This window comes from Opisthocomus hoazin, chromosome 20, assembly GCF_030867145.1.
Source record: "Opisthocomus hoazin isolate bOpiHoa1 chromosome 20, bOpiHoa1.hap1, whole genome shotgun sequence".
Lineage (NCBI taxonomy): Eukaryota > Metazoa > Chordata > Aves > Opisthocomiformes > Opisthocomidae > Opisthocomus > Opisthocomus hoazin.
In genome coordinates this window covers 12,720,740-12,737,740 of record NC_134433.1, presented here as the reverse complement: position 1 = coordinate 12,737,740, position 17,001 = coordinate 12,720,740, and the positions used below count along the sequence as shown (strand labels likewise).

Here is a 17,001-nt window from a genome sequence, read left to right as displayed (position 1 = left end):
TTTCAGATGAGACATGCTTCTGTGCTCACTCTCTCAGAAGATGACTCACTTTAAGCAACACCTGGAGCACTATGATTTTATTTTTCATTTCTTTCTTCACATTTCCCAGGGAACTTTTTCCTAAGCAAACAGAATTCTGCTGTCCATGAGATTCTGTCTGTCTTTGGCATCAGCCAGAGGTGGTCACTAGCAGGCCACAATTAAATCACTGTAGTATTCCCTGTTTGGAGCTGTACTCTGAAAACATGTAGAAATCGAAGATGAGAAGCAGCTCCGTGTTGAAATAAATGGGGGTTCATACCAACAATACGTTTCTTCAGAACAGCAAAATCAGTTCTATTGCCAGTCACTTCCAAACTGCAGGGGGGGTTGGGTTTTTTGTTTGTTTTTAAATCTTTTACACTCAAAAGCACTGGTGTCTGCACACCCCTCTCCTCTGAAACTGGTGCTGCAAAGGAGACAATCAGAGGGTTTACAAAAATGTAAAGCTGGTCCTGACAGCTTCTTCTCTCAGTAATCCTCAGAATTCCCTGCAGGCATCAGAGTCTTTAAAAATTCAGGCCATGCTATATAGTTCATCCTTTCTCACTGGTATTTTCAAAGGGTATTTGGAAAATTTTGATGTGGACTATTTTGGCAGCTGGTCAAAGTTTTACAGTAGAAAGTCCAGTTTACTTGACATTTTACTTAAAAATTGAGAACCTAGACATTTCTTTATTAGCCAGTCCACATGCATTTATTAATAAAAGCCTTTAGAGCTAGCCTAGAATTATTCGCATTTTATGGCTAGAAAAACTGGATTAAAAACTTATCCTAACTCTCACAGGTAGCAGCATCAGCAGAAACAATGCTAGGTCTCTTGGATCTTGAGGCTTGGCTACCCATCAAAGGAGTAATTCACCAGTCCTGTAGAACGGATGTCTAGAAAACACATTCTGCTATTACAGGCTATTTTATGCCAAATAACTAATAAGGATAGGTTTATTTGAGTGATGACAACCAACATTATTTCACAGTCAAGAAACATAGCAGTTACACTATTAAGTAAATCATAATTATTGGCATATCTGCAGAAATGAAGTTACATAAGACAATCCCTGATGGGGGGCTAGAGATACAAATTATCTGCACCCCATGTACTTTATACAATTGAGGTTTTGGTGCTCATGTCTGTGTGTAGTGCTACTCGTCCAACAGGACAGTCAAATTATAGCAGAGTCATTCAAGTTGCTTTGGGAAAATGGATGAAAAAAAGAATCACGAAAATTCATCACTAGATCTAAAGAATAATGTACCAGATGGAAGGTTCACCGAGACCTGTGAATGCCCAGCACTTCTGAAAAATGAGGTCAGAAGTACCAGCTTTGAAGTTAGGACTCAAGGATAGAAGTCTGACTTCAGCAGGTTAAAATCCACAGTGCCCAGTGTCATTTTCCTGTAATTTAGTTACTTTTCATTACATCAAAATGTCAGACTATTCCAGAACCTTTATTACATATTTTCATGAAATCAAAGCAAAGTTTTCTTCTGTATTTTTTTGGGTGGGTATTTTTTTTGTTGGGGTTTTTTTAGCATGTAAAATCCACATTATGCTGATACTATTTTCCTTCCAGCCTAATCAATCTCTGCTATTTTCAGACAAACTATCAACTGGAACAGAAATATTTAACAAGTTCACTAAACTGTAAAGCATTTTCTAGCGGAGTGTAGGAAGCTATATGGCAGCATAGCCAGCTGGGCTAAAACAGAATTCTGTTCTGCCTTTCACATCAGTTCACTTTCAACAACAATTTTTAGGCTTGACAGATGCTTCCATATGACTCATCTTGATTTCTTAGCTGATATCAGGAATTAAGCCAGGGTCACAAACAAGGGAAGCTGATAGTTCAATAGAGTAATTGGTAATTTCAAGATAGATGGCACAGATAAAAACTTATTTGGAGATAAGACCAAGTTAACAATTAAAAAGAAACTGTTTACTCTTTTGGTCATCTTTAGCAGCTTTCCTTTGGCATCTGCTCCTTTCAGCTCAGTGGGTAGTATTTCTGTATCTAACATATCCATCCTCTCTTTTCTCTACTTTCTGTTAGCCTCAAAGACACTAAAAACAGAGTATCTCAGTGCAACCTTTCTCCACTACTCCACCAAGTAGAGACACTTGCTGGATTTTTTTGCTGGTACAAAGCATAGCTTTCATTAGAATTGGATTAAAAAGCCCACCAAAAAAAAAAAAGACACAGAAAAAACACAAGCTGGACCACCTCCTTTCACCCAAACACAACTCAAAGGAATGGACAAGATATGCCCTTTTCCCAAAACCTCATCTCTAAGGCTCTTCTTGCTTTTGCTGGCCAAAGAAAGAGAATAAATTCTAAACCTGATCCCAAACACTGAGCAGCAGTTTCCTCTGGTCTACCTCAGCAGACTTGCTTTCCAGTCTCATTTGCAGCTCGATTTTCATGTTTTGCTGGTAAAGTACGAGGAGACAAGACATCACTTGGGAATTTTCATGTCCAGACTGCATGCTACAGCAGGGCAAATTCTGCTAGTTTTATGCAAGCCTAAAGCAAAGGTGGTTTTAGGGGTTTGGTTGGTTTGGGTTTGTTTTTTGTTTGTTTGTTGGTTTTTTTGTTTTGGGTTGTTGTTTTTTTTTTAAACACATTCAAGAGCAGAGAAAAAGGTACTATAATAATACAGATAGGCAGTTACAGAATCCAAGTGCTTTTGCAAGGAGTTAAAAATGTTGATAAATTTTAGGTATAAAACAAATACATAGAAATTAGAAACATACATGCCCAAGGTCACCCAGCTAATCATTGGGAAAACACAAAATAAAACACCAGTCCCAGGATTTAACCATCAGTGTCTCTGCTACAGCTCAAGCGTCACATCTTCCAAACCTTCATTGTACTAAGGTTCATGAAGATTTTATCCTCATACAAAAATCCGTCTTCTGGGTTTTGGTTTTCTTTGCTTTGGTTTCTTCATTTAATTGCTCTTCTGTAGCACTCAAAAAAAACCTCAGAAAAGCACTTTCAAAATGGCATCAGATGAGAGTTTTCTTTACAGGCCACATGGCTCCCTTCCTCTACTGTACAAGCAACTACTGCAGAGCCAGATCCTTTCCCTTCATGGTATCAGATGGAATCCCACAGACAATGGAAATTCCCTTGCATCTGCCAAAAACAATGTTACTTTACCGATGGTTACAGTGGTAAGAGAATCTCACATATTCGTTTTGTTGAAGGTGTTCCTTAATGTGTAAGTTACATCAGGAACAGCCTAGGTGAGGATAGTTCCAGCTAGCTACAAATGACAGGTTTCTGGCCATCAGCTCAGCTTCCAAAACCATCCCAACAAGACCACCACAGTCCAGGTCAGCAACTGCAGAACTCTGTCTCAACACTGCTCAAAATCACATCCTCTTCCCACAGCAACCATTAGGGTCACTGATGACTTTTCCAGGTATAGACAGACAAGAGCAGTGCAAAACCTTCTGCCTACCCTCCTCCACAGAAGTTCTCCCTAGAGTTTTGGACTTGTGAAACTTTTATTCTTAGTTAGATCCCATTAAAAAAAATGAAGAAGTTACAACAAAATCCTCATGTGTACACATGGACAAAGGATTTATTTAGCGGCATTTCTGTTGTTCTTATTCCATATTATTGGCCAATTATAAGAGAGGAAAACAGATATCTTTACTACTTCTCAAGACAAAATACTCAGAACTGTTATCCAGCACAGTGACTGATGTTTAAAAATCAAGCCAAAGCTGTACTTTGAAATATGTGGGAACATGCTCCTCCTGTAACTTAAATTACACTGTTTGTACATGGATATTCAATCTCCTCCCCCCTCACACTGATTAGCTAACCAGTCACCATTACACATCTCAGAAGAGAAACTATGCTACCTCCTTCTGACCCCTGATCTTATAAAGAAAATGGGGATAAGGAAACAAAAGCCCCAACCTATCTGTAATTTTTTGCTCATTAGCCTTCCAGAAGAACAGTGGCAACTACCAGCTGGATGGTGTGATACCAGAGGAAGCTATGAGGAACTGCTTTGTGCTGGCTATCAGTAAACAATCCACTATGCTTCTCTGGTTTAAGTAAACACATTGTCTTGATAAGGTTGAAAGGACAGAAGACTGATGTGACCTTTCACTCACTCCAGGGCAGAGATCTAGACTTAAACGCGGCAATTCTGAATCACGTTCATCACATTACTGATGGATGCACATGAGGAAAAAGACATCATCAGATGGGTAGGGTGGCAACACGCATTTGTAGGGAGACAGGCAGGCAGGGGCAGCATATTCTCATACTGGGAGAGTGTACATGAAAGCGTGTAGTGGCGGAATGCATACACAGAGGTTACACAATAAATTGAAAATTTTATCAAGTCACATCACAACTACACCTAGGAAGTGATGCCACGCTATAAAATTTGGAGAATGCATTTTTATAAGCTGTAGTTCCCTCGTTACTTCAACATATGACAAACAGGGAAAGTATATCAGTTTACATAGTGCTAACAGCCACCCTCTGGGGACGTAAGTCAAAGGAAAGATTCAGGGAGGGTAAAAACGATGCATTGATTCCAAACGTCCTTTTTGAAGTTACAACCACGTTACAATCGCAAAGAATTAGGTCACTGCGGGCTTTCCCCAATATGACTCTGCCCTGAATAGATGGGTTTAATTTATGTTCAGTATATTGCAAGTTGAGAATAAAATGTTTTAGAACCATTTCAAGGTAGCTACTGCTCATTAATCCAGGTTCTTTGAACTACTTGTCCCAGTGAATACAGCACAAAGCAAGTGACACACATGGTTAACACTTCATGTTTTGCCAACCCACAAGAAGGAAGAAAAGAAGGCTTCATTTTAGATAGAGCAAGAGCTATATAACTGCTAAAGAAATTAAGAATAATTACAAGTGGTTTGCCTGATAATTACCTGTCATTACATTTTTCTGTAGCGTAGAGGGTAGATACATCTACAAGAAAGAGAAAGAACGATTGTGTTTTTTGGAATGGCAGGCAGAGGCATACAGCATATGACTACACAGTAATCCTGACTGGTACACGCACACAGCCTGGCAGGTTCCCTGTCCCCTCAAAGCACGGAGGGATGATATCGCAGTCAATGCGCTAGCTTGGGATTCCATCCGATTCTATCCTCAGTTCCAGCACAGATTTATTGTACCACCTCAGCCATGTCATCTTTCTGTGCCTTAGCTTTTCCGTTTACAAAAGTGGGATCATAATTGTTCATTAAACAGCACTTTTATGAAGACACACATTCATATGTCTTAGAAAGTCCACAGGAAAGAAAAGTAAAAATGAGCTAAAATCAACATCTGTCACACAGCAAGCAAGTGAGCAGCCCCACAGATTGCTACATGCTGGGATGTTTCCCTGACTCCCATTTTCCATCCATCACAATGCAGAGGAATAATTGAGATCTGGAAGCTATCCCTTAAGGAGATATTTATCCTCCATTCAAGCGCAGAATAAACTACTTAAAGTTAATAAACTGGCAAGTTCTGAACATTTGAGTGACAGTGTGAACTTCTAACCAAAAGGGTTCTCTGCAAAGATGAGGACGTAACTCCAAAACTGCAGAAGAAACTAGAGGACTTCTGCATTTTAAAAATAATCATACCAAACAGGAACAGAACAAATTTAGGCAACAGTATCAACAATTTACAACTGTGACTTAGGGGACCACTGATGGCTAAAAGGCCCACCTTGTTGGGATACATAATGAAATTAAATTGTTTTAGAAATGAACTAGAAAGGGAAGGAGCAGTATACACATCTGCATGTTAAAATGAGGAAGTCTTGTGTTAGTTACCTGTCAAATTGTGCAGACAAAGAACACAATATTTCAGCAAATCAAGCATCCTCTCTCCAGCTGAGGTTACAGGGGCAGAAAACACTTCATAATTTAGAAAGGGTAGAAGAGGAACACGCAAAACAGCCCCTTTTGGAGGTGAGGCAGAAGGGATTAGTAGGGGACATCTAGAAGACCTTGATCTTTGTACAAGAGAAAGGGGTAGAGAATCCCTGTTTTGAAACCAGTTCTACCAGTAATCCTTTACTGCTACACATACAGGTCTTAATTAACATCTCTACAACTTTGCCATATTGCATGCGATGTAAATGCTATTATTAATACTATTGTCCACAGTACAATTTTAAGGGCAACTGTTAAACTGCTATAATTAAAGGGTCCTGCTGAACATCTGAACAGCTCTTTGCTGTAGTGTTGTAAGAGGGGACCCGTCTGGCGTGCTCCCCAGTGCCTTCACTGATCCCCTGCAGAGATGCTAGCTGCCAAACCTATTTACTTAGCAGCTTGTTCTTTTCTGCCCTTTCTTGACCAGACTATGTGAACATGCAGTAGCAGAGGAAAGTCTGCTTGTGCTCCTGCTTTGTTTAACTGTTGGGAGCCCAACCTTAAATTGCCAGAGAAGAAAGCAAAAACAGAAAAAAAATGCGGTAGCCAGCTCTCGCAGACTCACATGGTGGGCTTTTTTTGCTGTTGTAATGGCTTTTAGACCACCCCCAGCCCATTTTCAGCTAATGCAGAATTGTTTTCTCTGTACATTGTTTCATGCAATTTAGTTTTAGAATAAGATACTATGAAAAAAGTGTTGTTAAGCAACTGTCCTACCATCTCTTCAATGTCTTCATAAATTGGACCTTAAAACTTTGTTGAAGTACTTGAAGCTCGACCAGAACCCCCGAGTGCCATACTCAACTAAAGCTGCAGATGTTTAGCCAGTATCTCTAAATGTCCAGAAGCTAGTTCTGAAAGATTATATTTTGATCCTTTAAAGAAAAAAAGTCAACAAAAATCACTGTTATATAAGAACACACTACTGATCCTAGAACCCTTCTAGAGATAACACAGTTCCCACCTTAAAAAAAATATTAAAATACTTACAGTAAAAGCTTGTCCTCTTTTCCGCATTAAAAAGAAAACTGTCTCCTACTAGCTTCTGAGAGCATGTGCAAGCCAGACTGAAAATTCAGGGCTTGAGTGCTTCCCTGAGAGGAAAACCACATTGCAGTGAGACACAGAGCTGCTTCAGAAATGATTCACATACGGAAGCAAGCTGGCTTCACCAGCGCTTTGGCATTCAGCACACACACGCACACACATATGCACACTTGCTTACTCAGGGGAATGAGAAATACTATATTTTCATCAAAGCACGAAGGATTTATGCAAGAAAGTCATTTGTATCTCACCTCCAAAACACCAAGATGCTTCAGTCTGTAAAGCAGACGTAGAGTTTCTTTCAGTATCCCATGATTCCTAACAGCAGAACCAGACACTGGGAAGAGCATAAAACCCAGACTAGTCTGCATGATCCAATCAAGCAAAACCATGTGGTACCTACAACATAGCAAGGGCAAGGACGTGGCCATAGAAAGGCAGCATTTTTCAGAGGAAACCACAGAAGAAGCTTTCAGGAGCTTTTATGTTCCACGTTAATAATCTCTCCCCCAGAGTGCCAGCAATCACAGCCAGGACACCTTACGACATTTCCCTTGCGTCCATAATTGCTTCACAAAAGTGGAAAAGCGTGTGCATGCAGTGAAGGAAGATACATTAAGAGAAAGGCTTTTACACAAGAACTAACTAGAATCAGTCCTGAGTGACTTCTCTTGAACTGTCCAAGAAATGTCAATCTGTTTAGAAGAGAGCAAATAAAGGACAAGACCAAGCAATGCTCAAGAACGTTCCTCTTTCTTAAGCTTTCTGAAGAGAATTTAGTGTCTGAAAACAGGAACAAAAGGGCCAGAGGTCTTAATGCAGTTAAAGCAGGCAAAGATAGTATCAAGCTAGAAGAAACAGAGGGGATGCATAGAGAAATTGAATCCAAATCTAAATTTCAAACACAGAAACCTAAGTTGTTTAGAACCGGGCTTTTTGTTCTCCTCTGTTCAGAGAGGGGGCTGTTCACACTCTGATGTCTCTGAACTAAGACATTCAGACTGTGACTACAGATCAGGAATTCTCTCCTGAACTGCAGAGAGGGATCCTTCCCCAGCAGTTTGAACCTAGTATATAAGTAATGTTGATGCTACGGTAGCAGTCTCATAACAGAGAGATAGGAAAGATTTACATTAGCCTAGAAAGAGTTGCTGCATCTGAATAGTTCAACCTTACCGCACCCTCTGGAACTTCTTATTGTGCCAAAAGGGCTTAACCGAAGCTAATGTTATGCCAAGAGTAAATTTATGTTGCAGTTCAGTGTTGGCACCACTACTGCTATTGTAGAGTAACCAAACCCAAAGGTACAGGCTGAGTCCAAGCTGAATCCCTTCTGAAGGTTATGGATTTGGGATCCGACTTTCTCGTGATATTCTTGAGAGTACTCTTGCCTTCAGATCTTAAAATAACAGAACAAGAAAAAGACCACACCATCACTTATTTAGCATGTGATAATTGTCTATGTCTGGCAAGTCTCAAGCATACATTATTAAAGTCCCCCAAACATTCAACCATTCACGCCAGGAACCTATTCCAGGTTCACCAACATGCGCAGTGCCAAACTGTCTATCCAGCCTACTTTGCAGTTTCTTCAGTCCAGAGGCCAGGCTGTGTGATCATAGGTAGAACTTATGCATTCTGTGTTTTTATACAACTAACATTTAGAGTTTTTGAGATTATTCACAGCTCAGATAAGAAGGCAGTACTTCATCCTTCATATTAACAGAGTTCTTGCAGATACTGTGATCTACAAGCGCTGTGTCTCCTCCCCAACGAAGTGACACTACATTCAGTGATGCATGCATAGACAATGAGGCCACTCAGGTACCCAGTGGATTATGGACCACCTTCAAAACTGAACAGATACAGCTGAAAAACACTGACTCAGAAGCAAATGACCACAGGTCCCTGGACCCTGAACTCATAAGTGGGAGGGGCTTCAGTTGCATACACCGCGCTGAAAAGCTTCTTTGTCTGAAGAAAACAAATGCACTTTTTGGACTGCAGCACACTGCCTCTTTGCCATTGTTGGTGAGTTCATATGGACTCAGTGGGAGAGCAGTGTTGTCAGCTCAATACGTTTTCCTAGCCTTCAGCCAAGAGAAATAAAGAACTGAAATGAGGGGAATGAGGAGAGGAGATGAGCTTTTCATTCGCAAAGATATTTTTAGGCTTTGATAAATATAACTTGACCAAAGCCTAAAAATGAAAATGCTTGGATGTTAGGAGACAGTCACAGCATTTACATGCTTCAGCTTCAGTAGACAGGCTAGAATAGTGGTGTACAATTTCCCCAAACCCAACAAGACCAGACAGTACATTTGTTTATTTAGAGGTTTTCTGGTAGCATTTATTGCTATAATTATCTGCTCTCTTTACTTAGACCAAAGAATTAATCAGCACAAAACCTTCTGAAATGAGAAACTGCCTTTCTGTTTAATGAACAAAGAGCCCAGAAACAGACAGCTAAAATGAGTTGGCCATGCTCATAAAGAAAGCCTGTGGTCTGTCCAGGGCCTTAACCATAATTACTTTCACACAGCCAGGATGAGAAAACAATTTGAAGTAATGATATGAAGTTTTTTAAAGAATCTGCTGGGTTCTCACCCAGCTGGTAAATTTGGGTGACAGACAAAATAACAGTGAGCGTATTGCATGCTGCTCAATCCTCTAGCTCCCACGACTCTGCAACAAGTTATGAGGGAGTAAAACCAACCCCCCCCCATCCATACACCTTTAAAATACTGCATCTGAGGAATTTAAATGCTTTATGTTGCAACCTGCACTGCCTGTGCAATTTTACAAAAACAAATATGGACGAGAGACGATTTAATGGAATGGGCAAAGGCTAGAATTTGTAGTGGCATCACTCATCTGAAGCAAATGCACAGAAAGAGAGTGTGGAAAAAAAAGAAGGTTCACACAAGGAACGAGATTTAAAATATCTTTGCATTTACAGATATTTATGCTATGTTAAACTGCTTTTGTGCATGCGACAACCTTAATTACAAAGGGGAGCAATTCTATAAACAAGGCTATTACGTCAATAACAATGTCTTTTTAAAGCAAGTCTCTAATTCAGTTATAAGGCCTGGAACATTACTGTCTGGAGTTGTAAAACCATAAGTAATTACAAAGGACAGTCCACATCAGACAGTGGGTATTAGTGGAGTCAGGCCATGGCTTTCGGACAGCATTTACTCCGTGCTCTCTTCCTTTTTGTACATAACTGATACAAACTTCTTTATTTTCTCAGTTCCACTACAGATGTCAGGAAGTTCAAGCAGCTAGTGGACGTTTGCAGAATGAATCATGGGGCATCACTTTCCATTTCAACAAAAACAACTGTTGTCCAGTGAACAAGATGCTGCTGATCGAATGGGCTGATATAAAGAGTGGACTTCTGGAACTGTTGCCAAAAAAGCTCCACCAGTGCAGGAAAGCTGTGTGTTGACTTGGACAACTCAGATTCCGCTCCCCCCCCCCCCCCCCCCCCATTCTTAGGAGACTATTACACAATTTCATGTTCCCACTCATATACCTGAGGGGCTCAGCCTATGGCACAGCTACCAGCTTTGACATGCAACTAGAAAAAAAAATTTGTTGCTGGAAGAGACTAGAATCATTAAATTTGTAAAAAAGCAGATATGTTTTGTGGAACACAGAGTGCTACTATAGGAGACAAGAAAAACAGCTTCCTCTGTTGCCTACTGCCAAAATTTCAGAAGACCAGACAACAACTTTAAAATTTCCAAGGGAACAGCCACTAAGTCAAAAATAGAATTAGGAAACTGCCTGTTTCAAAAGTAAGAGTCTGTAGAAGGCGCCAGCATTTTTCAGCCTTTCTGTCATTTCCAAGTAGAACACTGAAGAGTTAACACACATCTATCTACCAAAAAAAAGCCAACCCACAAAAGAAGGCAAAATGAGGAAGGAAATCTGTGTGGTGAAGGAATACTCATTGCATTTCATGTATTTAAAATAAAGTATCTGATCACTTTTGCACACATATATCCAAAGTTTATTTTTCTCTGCAATTTTCAAATGTCTGCACTTTCTTAGCCATTAAAGACACAGGAAAAAACCAAAGATAGCTTTACTGCAATTACCCTTCTATTCAAAATGCAGATAAATCTAAGTATGTGAAAAAGGCAATACTCAGTGCTCTTCGCTGAAAGGGGAAGAGAAGACTTTCAGCATTTTTTCACTTAACTGATTTTTTTTATTTCAATGACTAAATGAAAGATTCAGGGGAAAGTGAGTATCACCATTCTTTATTATTCCTCACCATTAGTTTTCTGATATATATGTTATAATGTGGCATTCATTAACAATTCATAGAGAATTACCACATACCAGTAGCACAGCAAGCTTTTACTACCTACACAGGGAAAATACTGCACAACGCTACTTGCTCCCTTTGCTTATTGTCCAAGAAGGATCACATGCTGGAAAAGTTTGCATTTTATCACCTAACGGGAGAGGAATTACAACAGGTATCCATTAGAAACGCTAAGTAGCCTTGAACAGAAAACCATTTCATCAAATTTTTGCTGATCACTGACAATGGAGAGCTGTGCAGGAAAATTAAGGACTAGAGAAGATGTGTGCTGGAGGCTGCCTTAGAATTAAAAAACCCCAACGGGATGGTGGAGGAATGCCCCACTGCTTTGAACTTCATGCATTTCAGGGTGATGAAAATAAAAGACCTGAGTTGTCAGCTTTGTTTCAGAGGGCCTTGCACTGGAGCTGCTGACAGCCCCTGAATGGAAGCAGAACTGCAGGGTATGCCTAGATGAACAGAGTGCATCAGAGGGAGCCCAGCAGCAACAAAAACTAGGACAAATTAACAGAGAAAACTGAGGAAGCACAAGAAGTTCAAGTCCCAGGAGACGAGCAAGCCCTCTAATGTAGATCAGGATTTCAGAAGTAAAGCTATTGGTAAGGTTTGATTCCTCATATAGCAATGTCTTAAAGTTTCCATCCTGCAGTTTCACAGAATCACAGAATGGTCGGGGTTGGAAGGGACCTCTGTGGTTCATCTAGTCCAACCCCCCTGCTGAAGCAGGGTCACCCAGAGCAGGCTGCACAGCACCGCGTCCAGGCAGGTCTGGAATATCTCCAGAGAAGGAGACTCCACAGCCTGCCTGGGCAGCCTGTTCCAGGGCTCCGTCACCCTCAGAGGGAAGAAGTTCTTCCTCATGTTCAGATGGAACTTCCTCTGCTTCAGTTTGTGCCCATTGCCCCTTGTCCTGTCACTGGGCACCACTGAAAAGAGTTTGGCCCCATCCTCCTGACACCCACCCTGCAGATATTTATAAGCAATTAGGTCCCCTCTCAACCTTCTCTTCAGACTGAAGAAGCCCAGCTCCCTCAGCCTTTCCTCGTAGAAGAGATGCTCCAGTCCCCTCATCATTCTTGTAGCCCTCCACTGGGCTCTCTCCAGTAGCTCCTCACCTTTCTTGAATTGGGGAGCCCAGAACTGGACACAGTACTCCAGATGGGGCCTCACTAGGGCAGAGTAGAGGGGGAGGAGAAACTCCCTCGACCTGCTAGCCACAGATGTTAATTTCTTAATTATCAGCTAATCACTGCAGTAACTTAGCAACTCATCTATTTTACAGGTAGGGAAACAAAGGCAGCTAAATTATTGACAAAATATCCCAAGCTACTAAGGATCTACAGTGCCCACTGATTTTATCTCCCATATAACCACTTAGCAGTTTTGCAGAAGACACGCATATTGTTACATATAGGCACCCAGAATCAGAGCATGAAAGTTTGGCTTTGGTGACATACTCAAAGCCTCAAAAAAGGGAGAATCTAAAAGTTCAGCAATTCCTTACTTCCAGACAGTTTTTATGAACAAACATGTTTGCTGCTGCTTAAACTTTTAAATCAGCTTAGCACACTTGAGAACTTCAACCATGCATCTGAAATTTGAAGTACCCAAACACTCAGATCCTCCCAGTATTAACCACAGTGTTACAGAATAACTATTAAGAAACATGCAGTGGTATAATGCAAGCAAATTCCATCCCGAAATCCAGGTTCTGCTTACAAGCATTCTTATGAAAATTATTTCCTTGGGTTTCTTGGTTAGTAATCATAATTAATTCAGATTTTACACCCTTAATCCAAATTTGGCACACAACAAACATTATAACTGAAATCCATTATGAGCATTTTTAAGCTCAGCAGAAAAGATCTTGGATCTCGTATGTGGATCGTGTTGCCTATGAGGCAGGTAAGGACAAATATCAGTGCTTCATCAGCATGAACTTATCCTCCAGACAGGTGGAACTCTTTCCATCAGAGAGGTGCACAGTACCAGTCGCTCTGGCTCTGTCACGTCTGTTGTCCACACACAAAGAAAGTGAATGCAAATGGCACCTCTCCTCCAGGTCCCTAAGCTCAGCCTCCCATTTTCTTCTACAGAACAGCTACACTGAACAGCCCGTTACACAAATTGAAGCCTTCCTTAGCAAAAGGTAGAAGGCCTAGATGCCAAAAGCAGCAGGCACAGCTAACAAAGAGAGTGGCAGAAATAGGTGCTCAGCTTTCCAGGTTTCTACAAAAGCAAGTGATAATTTAAAATCTCCAGCAGATACTGCAATACGAGGGTAATGAATCAAGAGAACAGATTGCATGAAAAGGAAGTAGTATCTGATGGAGTTTGTGACCTGTTTATCATAAATAAATGAAAGCAACACAACCCCCTGAGGTGACAGAGTTAGCATGAGGGACATTAGTGAACCTGTCATGTGGAGAAGCCTATAGAAACAACTGTCATTACAGAACAGAAGAGGATTAATTGACCAAGCAACAGGAGCTCAGGAAAGAAAGCAGATGCCAGAGAAGGAAAGGGGAAGATTATGGAACCCAGGAAGGCAGGCAAGTCACTCTGGATATTGCCCAACCAACAGTTCTAGCCTGTTGGCTACACAGCAGCTGAAGGCCTAGAGCAAAAAAAGGAACAGTTTGGGAATACAGAGAAAAGGGGAGATAACACACAAGCCAGCTCATTTTTTTCTACTCCACACTGAATCACTCAGCAACTCTGCCTGCTCCTGTGGCAAGTGGAATATCACGACTTCGCATCCTTCACTAGGAACAATTAGTTCACTTGTTGACAGTATCAAAAGAAAGGCCAAGTGCTGGTTCAGTTGAGGAGAGTCACATGTTCCTGTAGGAGCTTGCTGGTGAAGGCATGCTCTCCAGGGAAAGCTTGGTCTGTCCCAGCCCATGTAGCTGTCCTCCATTCTCTTATCTAAGGACAGGCTCCAGAATCAATCTTACTCCTTTCAGTACTATTAGCATTCATGGCTATTAAAAATAAGAAATATGTTATTTTTTCCTCTTCGATATTGTGCATGATCTCATTCAAACTGTGAAAACAACAGCCTAAGCACTTTGCCCTGTTGTATCTTAGGGAGCTGAAACCTTCTACCAGCAAGAAACTCTTGCAGCAGTTACCATGGTGACACTGGTAATAGATATTTAAAGGCAGCTCACTCATAATCACATCTATTAGATATCAGGAGGCTTTAGTAAGAAAGACACAAAAAGCTTGAAACCAGGGAACCAACCAGCCTTACAGATGGTAGAAGTGGATGAGTAATTTATGGAGAGAGATTTGCTTATACCACCATTTGGCTGGGCACAAAGGACTCCTGTTCAAATCTGGAATGGCACTGAAGCTTGAAGAAGAAACTATTTTTAGTTCCTCATTTAAAAATTGGTTCTGAAAGCCTCATTTCAATAGCAGTAGCTCTATAAATCCTTTCAGAGCAGCCATTGACAGAAGTATAATAAAAAGCTGTGCTACAGCTCATCCCACATTAGAACCACTCTGCTTGAAATTCCCTGGCCTACCAACGTCACCTGTAGGGGGTTCCCTCCAACAGAAACATCAGTGCCAGCTGCAGACAACGTTGCTCTCTGCACCCACCCCAAAGGCCTGACACCAGGGAACTGACAAGCCCCATTCCTGCCACACAACCACAAACTTGGCTTGAAAGGGACCTTGCCTCCCCATCTGGAGATTGGGTAGCCTGAGGAATAGCATCATACTGCTTTTTAGACATTATTAGGCAGTGAGGAAACATTAATCTGGATACACACGAAGCTCACCGAGTTGAGGAGGTATCGTTGGCAATGTAAATAATAAATAATGTATTTCTTTAGGTTCTAGTCTGCGGCATTCCAGTCCACTGGAATGTAACAAAGAATCTGCAGAATCAGATCTCTAGGTATGAAGCCACCTCCCCAAGTTGGCTAAGCCTATGTAACAGTCATCAAATTGATATTTCCTTTCTCTTTTTGCTGCGTATTTCCATGACAACTTCCTCCAGTATCAACTTCTTTATATTGGAAAGGTCTCTCAGAAGAGAATTTAGGCTTCTATAGCAACAGCCAAGATCCCTAGGAGATGATGATGTCTGAAACTTTATACAGATCTTTTTTTAGAACATGAGTTACAACACAAGAGCATTTTGAATTTCATAGGTGAAAACAAAAATATGTGTAATATTAGGCAAATTGTGAAGAGGGGAAGGAGTAACATGCTGAAGTGGAACAAACACAAAGAAGCCACCTTACTTTCAAAAAGGATGTGCACTTGGCCGTATAAAATGTTAGAGATCAGACAAGATCAAACAATCATCTTGAAAACCCACATCCTGCTCCTTCTCTTTGAATTACAGAACAGAGTCACAAGAAAGAAGTCTGCTGATCCTAAAATGAGATTTTAGTGAAATATCTCTCTGCAGTCTATCTTATATTGACCTAAAGAGGGAAAAAACCAAAAATCTGTGAGTCAGGGTACCTTTTCAGTTTTATATACCTGCCATCTAGCTACAATCTTACATTTTTTCTAGCTGTTTGCCATGACAGTGACAGTATTCTCCAACACAGAAAGCCTTGCTACCTCAGAAGAAAAAAAACCAACTGCACTCTTGAACAAATAAATCAGTTAAACTCATATAAGCCAAGGGAAGTATAGAAGTTAAAGCAGCTTTCCTTCACTGGATTTTGGCATATTTCACAAAGCACTTCTCCAATGCCCTTTGAAACCTAAAATCTTTTCAATAAACAAACAAAAAAATTACCACATTCACAACCTGGATGAGAAGTAGGAAAGTATCAGCCTTAATATATAGATGAGAAGACTATAGAAAGGAAACGTTAAGTGTTGCTGCCAGAATCAGAGCCCAGCAGGCCCCAGTATACTTCCTTTTGTAGCCACTGGAAACCTCTTTGCTACATGAGAGGCAAGGATGGCAGTGCAACCAGCTGCAAAGCAGCCTTACTTTCTTCTGCTTCTAGTGTGACTGAAAGTGTTCCCTTTTTCATTAAAATATCCATTAATTTATCCCCTCTTCCTCTCATTCCCCTAGATCATCCCAGTTCTGGTAAGGGAAAAAGGTACCGACAGATAGGCATGAGTGAAAAAAACAGGATTAAATCAATTACTATTGACTTCTACCTTCAGCCACTTCCTGCCCAGTTAGATAACTTCAGAAAAGACTCTGGAACTGGCAGTTTTACAAAACAAAGTTGAGTGCTATGAAAACTTATTCTTTTTTTCTTAAATAGCAATGCCAAAAATGACAGCCAAAGCCTGTTGAAAACCTGGGAGCTCTACAGCTAATAGACATATGCAAAAACAGGATTTCGGACAAAACGCCCATTATTTCCAGGGTTTATCCTGGCTGGAGAACATTGCAGTGTGGGAGAAAGACTGAGTCACTGTAAAGGTCAAGTGAAACGCAATTCTCCAATATCCCCATGTGCTGCCCTCTGCTGAAACAGATGCTGAGCACGGTGCATTGGGTCCCTGGCAGGCTGTAGCAAAACCTCCATGATCACCTGCACCTAATGCTGTCATCACACAGGAAAGAGGCACACTCACATGAAACGAAAATATTTCATCTGGGACTAGGCAAGGTTAAAAATAACCTAAGCTCTCATACCGGACTTAACAGCTC

General features: G+C 40.8%; 1 protein-coding gene across 10 annotated transcripts in view; it reads right to left on the bottom strand.

The window, feature by feature from the left end:
- Positions 1 to 17,001, bottom strand: part of SPECC1 (sperm antigen with calponin homology and coiled-coil domains 1) — a 100,464-nt gene that overhangs the window by 81,230 nt on the left and 2,233 nt on the right. For 2 of the 10 annotated variants that reach the window (XM_075439862.1, XM_075439863.1), the window contains exons 1-2: positions 6,956 to 7,048; positions 4,961 to 5,000 (exon numbers count right to left, since the gene is read on the bottom strand). The exons of 7 other annotated variants lie outside the window; for them this stretch is intronic. The gene's annotated coding sequence lies outside the window, so the exon portion shown is untranslated. Of the gene's footprint in view, positions 1 to 4,960; positions 5,001 to 6,955; positions 7,060 to 17,001 lie in introns of those variants that run through there. One more of the 10 variants, XM_075439864.1, reaches the window with a different exon arrangement.